This window comes from Rana temporaria, chromosome 4, assembly GCF_905171775.1.
Source record: "Rana temporaria chromosome 4, aRanTem1.1, whole genome shotgun sequence".
In the NCBI taxonomy this organism is placed as follows: Eukaryota; Metazoa; Chordata; class Amphibia; order Anura; family Ranidae; genus Rana; species Rana temporaria.
Window position 1 is genome coordinate 436,780,088 of NC_053492.1, and position 6,000 is coordinate 436,786,087.

A 6,000-nucleotide genomic window follows, 5' to 3' on the forward strand; every position below is an offset into this window, starting at 1 on the left:
TCCGAATCCGCGCCGTCGTATATTTAAGCGTATGCTCAAATTGAGATACGCTTAAATGTTACTAAGATACGACCGGCGTAAGTCTCCTACGCCATCGTATCTTAGCTGTCTATTTACGCTGGCCGCTAGGGGCGTGTACGCTTATTTACGCCTAGAATATGTAAATCAGCAAGATACGCCTATTCACGAACGTACGCACGGCCGTCGCAGTAAAGATACGCCGTTTACGTAAGGCATTTTCAGGCGTAAAGATAAACCACCAAAAACATGGCGCAGCCAATGTTAAGTATGGACGTCGGCCAGCCGTCGAATTTTTCACGTTTTACGTTGTTTGCGTAACTCGTCCGTGAATGGGGCTGGGCGTAAGTTACGCTCACGTCGAAAGCATTGACTTTTTGCGACGTGATTTGGAGCATGCGCACTGGGATACTTTCACGGATGGCGCATGCGCCGTTCGTTCGAATCGTCATTTACGTGAGGTCATAATTAATTTACATAAAATACGCCCACCTCTTCCACATTTGAATTAGGCGGGCTTACGCCGGCCAATTTACGCTACACCGCCGCAACTTACGGAGCAAGTGCTTTGTGAATACTTCACTTGCCCATCTAAATTGCGGCGGCGTAGCTACGCCCGCAGAAAGTTAAGCCGCCGTACGTGAATCTAGCCAATAATGTGCAATGTATGTGTTTTTTAAAGATTATTCCACAAAATACCTTATTTTTCAGCGCTGCTGTGCAGCCACGTGACCTCCCGATCCTCTTATTCCCTGATCTGGGGACTACAGTGGGAGGGGCTGAGATTCCCCTCTGAGGTCAGCCGGGAGGAGAGGAGGAAAGCAGTGGGAGGTCACGTGAATGCACAGCGGTGCTCTGAAATAAGGTATTTCTCTGCATGTTTTTTTTTTTTTTAAACAGACACTGCACAGTTTATTTTCAGAGGGGATTCCAGAATTTGTCATTAGTGATTTTACAGCCACAGCGTAATAGCGGCGAGGAGCGGGGAGGAGATGGCTCACACACACACAGACTCCCGAGCTGACAGGCAGGGAGGAAGTGGGAGAGTCGTATGCCGCATACACACGATCATTTTTCGGCATGAAAAAAAAACGACGTTTTTCAGCCTCTAGAAAAAACAAAGTTTTTCCAACTTCATCATTAAAACGACGTTGCCCACACACCATCGTTTTTAAAAAATGCTCTAGCAAAGCGCGGTGACGTACAACACGTACGACGGCACTATAAAGGGGACGTTCCATTCGCTTTGGGGCTGCTTTAGCTGATTCCGTGTTAGTAAAAGACGATTTGCGCTTTTCTGTCTGTTACAGCGTGATGAATGTGCTTACTCCATTATGAACGGTAGTTTTACCAAAACGAGCGCTCCCGTCTCATAACTTGCTTCTGAGCATGCGTGGGTTTTTAACGTCGTTTTAACCCACACATGATCATTTTTTTAGCCCACACATTTTTTTAAAACAACGTTTTTTTCATGCTGAAAAATGATCGTGTGTACGCGCCATCAGGTTTGCCACTTTTTCTTTAAGCTAAACCCAAACACTTTAATAGCTCACATTAAAAAAAATTGGTTTCGTATACACTATAGTATTGCAACAAACCTGGGAAACATTTGGGCTCTCCAACCCAGATAACAAGCAATTGTGCTGCAAGACTTGCTAAGCTATTGCTAGACTTGCCAGACTTCACAAGTTTGCTGCACAATTGCAGCAAGTCCGCATTGCATGACTCCAGATCAACCTTCTTTGCAAACATCCTACAAGTCTGCTGCAAGTTCTGGTTCAGTTATGTTGTCATACCACCACAGGGGTCACTGTGGCTGAATTTTCATGCTCTAGACTCAGGCCCCGTACACACGACCGAATTTCTCGGCAGAATTCAGCCAGAAACTCGATCAGAGCCGTATTCTGACGAGAAACCCGGTCGTGTATACACTTTTGGCCGAGGAAACCGACGAGGATCTCGTCGGGCCAAATAGAGAACATGTTCTCTATTTCCTCGTTAGTCAATGAGGAAACTTGGCTCGCCGGCGGCTTCACAAGGAGCTCGACGAGCAAAACGATGTGTTTTGCTCGTCGAGTTTCTCGGACGTCTGTACGGGGCCTTACAGAACTCTTGCTGTAGACCAGTGGTCTCCAAATTGCGGCCCGGGGAGCAGATGTGGCCCTTTGCGTGCCTTTATTTGGCCCTTGGGGCACTATTCGTCTCACTGATAGGAGACACTATTCTGTCCACTGACACTAACAATGGGGCATAATTCCTGCCACTGACACCAACAATGGAGCACTATTTTTCCCCCTAATACTAAAGATAGGACACCATTTACTCCCACCAATGCCTAAAAAAAACTCCTATTAATGCTGGCCCGTGTCCAGCCCCCCAAAAGTCTGAAGGGCATTAAACTGACCCTTTGTTTAGAAAGTTTGGAGACCCCTGCTGTAGACCACTGATGTGCCATGAAAATTTGCTAGAAATTTGAAAAGTGTCAATTAGAACTTGTGCTTCAAGTGCTATGCAAGTGTACAACTTGCCAATGAAAATGTGCAGCAAATTAACATTCCTGTCTGAATAATGTGTCCGGGTTTCAGGATGATTCAAAACCCAGACTGTCCTGTTGAATCCTGGACAGGTGACAACCCTAGAGAGACTGCAGGATGACAGAGACATGTAAACTGACAACGGTATCATGGACCAGCAGCCACGATTGCCGTGGTCAGAACACTAAGGCCCTGTACACACGAGCGGATATCCGATGAAAACGGTCCGCCGGACCGTTTCCATCAGACATTTCTGCTCCGGATTTTGATCTGATGGCTGTACACACCATCAGATCAAAATCCCCGCGGAAAACATCGTCGCGGCGACGTGCGCGACCCTGGAAGGTAAATACTTACACGCATGCGTTGAATCACTTCGACGCATGCGAGGGATGGGGATCGGTCGGACTTATCCGGTGAGTCTGTACAGAGGACCGGATAAGTCCGACAGACAGGTTTCCAGCGGATAGATTTCTTAGCATGCTAAGAAATTTTTATCCGCTGGAAAACGGTCGGCTGGACAAATGTCTGCCGAAAAATGTCCGCTAGGCCGTACACACGACCGGATTTGTCTGCTGGAACTGATCCGCGGATAAATCCCAGCGGACAGATCCGGTCATGTGTACGGGGCCTAAGGGGAAACAGGAAAAGGCAGGTGTAACGGTCACCACCGTTTAAGACCTTCCATCACATCCAAGACAGCTTATCGACACTCCAACCGACAGGACCCGTTCCCATTTCATTTGCCCAGAATCAAGACGAGACACAGCTCTGTGTTTGTTCCAAATGAAATGATACTTTAATGGTTTCTTCTCAGCTTTTTATACAGTACAAGGCATTAAAGCAACAATGAGATCTTCACCCCCCTAATCACACACTAAGGCTAATTACTAAACATTCCTTAATTAACAGCATAACAACAAAACACCTTCACCCACTGAGTTCCCTAGGCAGACGTTTCGTCTCCGCATACAGCTTGACACCTATTCACACCTTATTGTTTATTGCTTATTGCTTGTATAGCGTAGAATCACCCGAAGGTATCGAAACGCTTCCAGACCTTAACAATTCACAACAGGACCGAGTGTTACAGGCATAAATTAACATAGTAACAATATAAAATATGTACCACAATTAAAATCAAATAATAAAACAACAATATAACACCATAAAACCAATACAGTACAAAACCATAGAAATCACATAAGACCAAAAGAGAGACAACACACAATTCCCAACAGATCTAGCAGTGCTTCCTGCCAGAATGGCCCTAACCTCACTCTTCCTATCAATCTGCCTCTGCCCACAGATAGGTTTTTAGATCCCTCCTGAATGTGGGTAGGTCAGGACTCTGTCTAAGACTTAGAGGAAGTAGATTCCATTCTCTCGGGCCAAGGACAGAAAAAGCCCTGCCCCCCCATTTTTTCAGCCGACTCTTTGGCTGTTCCAAACGGAATTGGCAGCTCCATCTAAGGGAGCGGCCAGTAACATGTCTATTCAATTTCTCACATAGATAGGCGGGTCCTAGCCCGTGAAACACTTTAAAAACAAGTGTTAGAATTTTAAAACGCACCCTCTGACCAACTGGCAGCCAATGCAGGGCAGCCTGATGTCTCGCGGTGGGGCAGTGGCCTCTGAGATTTAATGCAAGCCTTACCGCCTGATTCTGGACTTTTTGAAGTCTCCTAATCTGGACTTGAGGCAGTCCAGCCAGGAGACCATTACAATAGTCCAGATGTGGAAGGACCAGAGCGTGCACTACCGAGATCCTCTCCAGATCTGACAGAAAAGGCAAAATGCGGTAAAGAAGCCGCATCTTAAAATGGCAGGTCTTGACAACCTGACCGACATAGGGGATTAGCGTCAAGTCGCTGTCAATTAGGACCCCTAGTGTCCCCACCGTGTCGGCCGTCCGCAGGCACACCCCTGCCCCATCGGGCCATGATAACACCCGGTGTCCCTCAGGAATATTCCCTGATCTCAGAACCTCGGTTTTGGCCTGGTTTAGCTGCAGGTAGTTAGCTGCCATCCAGTTTTTTATGATCTCCAAACCTGCTACCAACTTGGCCTCCGCCTCTGGCTCATTGGTCGAGATTCTGGAGAACAACTGGGTGTCATCCGCATAGGACTGAAATCGAAGTCCCAGACTTGCGATCACCGCCAGCAGAGGGCGAAGATAGATGTTAAAGGGAAGAGGGGAAAGCGGGGACCCCTGTGGGACCCCACACGTCACCTTGATAGGCTCCGAGTAGAAGTCCCCCAGTTTCACCCTATACTCCCTCTCCTCTAAAAATGACTTAAACCATTTCAAGGCCTGGTCACTCACCCTCTGAGCATCAACAGGCTGTAGACAGTGTTATCACACATAAACAGTATTTAGCATGCATAATTAGAGTTCTGGGAGCAGACCTGGGTTAACACCTTTACACAAGGACAATGGAATGTCTTCCAGGAGCCCTGACTCAATTAGCATGTCACTAGTCAGGGCTAAGCATAGAATTAGTCACTATTGACTGGTTGGGCCAACATCTTGCAGTATCTCAAAATCCTGCAATACGAACTATCAGTGATGTCCTATCTCATGTAATACATGAATTATGATTCACTTGCCACCCCATGCCCAAAAGGCACAGGGTGGACTCAGACCCAAGAGTTATCAGTGACGCTGACACATGAGTATCCCCCATCCTCACAAAGTCTCTGGTTGTCCCGGGTCATTCCGTTACAGCAGGATTAACCAATCTCCATAATGGGGGTACAGACAACAATAAAAACCAACAGATGTTCTAATCCCTCTCCACTCTATCCAAAACTAAAAAAAAAGTTTTGCCTGCAGTTATACTTTAAGCATGCTTTAGTTGAGCACAAATTGTTGCATTCCTCACAACAGGCATTATATCATTAGAATTATTACTATTTCCCATTGGAGGAAATAGCAGACATTTCACAGAGAACTCACCAACGCCTAAAATACAGACAAATATTCAGAGAGCCATACAATACGGGGAAGAAAATGCTTGTGGTTAAGCGAGCCAAATTTCAGTTCAGCTCTCCAGACTTTCTACAAGAACAAATCCTTCATGTTCTTCCGTTTGTCTATAACCGTTTTGTGACCCTTCTTCCAAATATATTCCTTTCTAAATTCAATCATAATACACATGAATTTCTTGGCTCAAGTTCTTTTTGAATAGCCCTCCCCTGTCCTTTGCTTGTCTGTTGCCTTGGGAGAAGTTTAACGCATTGTGGCCATTCCATGTACGGTAAAAGCTGGCAGAAATCAGCTAACTAGCTTGTCACTGCAGGCCATGCACAGTGCAGCTCTCAACAGCTTCAGGATGAAGGCCTTGTATGCCGGATTGAAGACTCTGTTTCATGGTAGAACTGAAATCAACGCAAACATAAAAAAACAACAGTTATTGCAGTTCAGGATACATTAAAATATGATCAA